The sequence below is a fragment of the Penaeus monodon genome, chromosome 29 (genome assembly GCF_015228065.2).
Source record: "Penaeus monodon isolate SGIC_2016 chromosome 29, NSTDA_Pmon_1, whole genome shotgun sequence".
NCBI classification, from domain to species: Eukaryota; Metazoa; Arthropoda; class Malacostraca; order Decapoda; family Penaeidae; genus Penaeus; species Penaeus monodon.
The window spans coordinates 14,864,205-14,864,473 of record NC_051414.1 but is presented as its reverse complement, the minus strand read 5'-3'; positions in this window follow the sequence as shown (position 1 = coordinate 14,864,473).

Genomic DNA, 269 nt, shown 5'->3' with positions numbered 1-269 from the left:
CAACTAAATGTAATGCAACGCACGAATTCACAGGAAAAAAAATTAACAGAAAAAATGAGCACATTAATAAATGCGCTACTCCCATAAAAACAGAATTTAATGGAGGGTTGTAACCGAGGGTAGGTGGCACGCCGCCTTGAGAGGTGAAAGCAAGGAAAAGTCTTGCTACTCTGACGGCCTAACAGAGAAGACTATAGCTTGACTCGTGTTTGACTAAAGCACCGCCTTTTGGTACCTACCCTTCTCCACGAAGGTTTAGAAACTGGAGC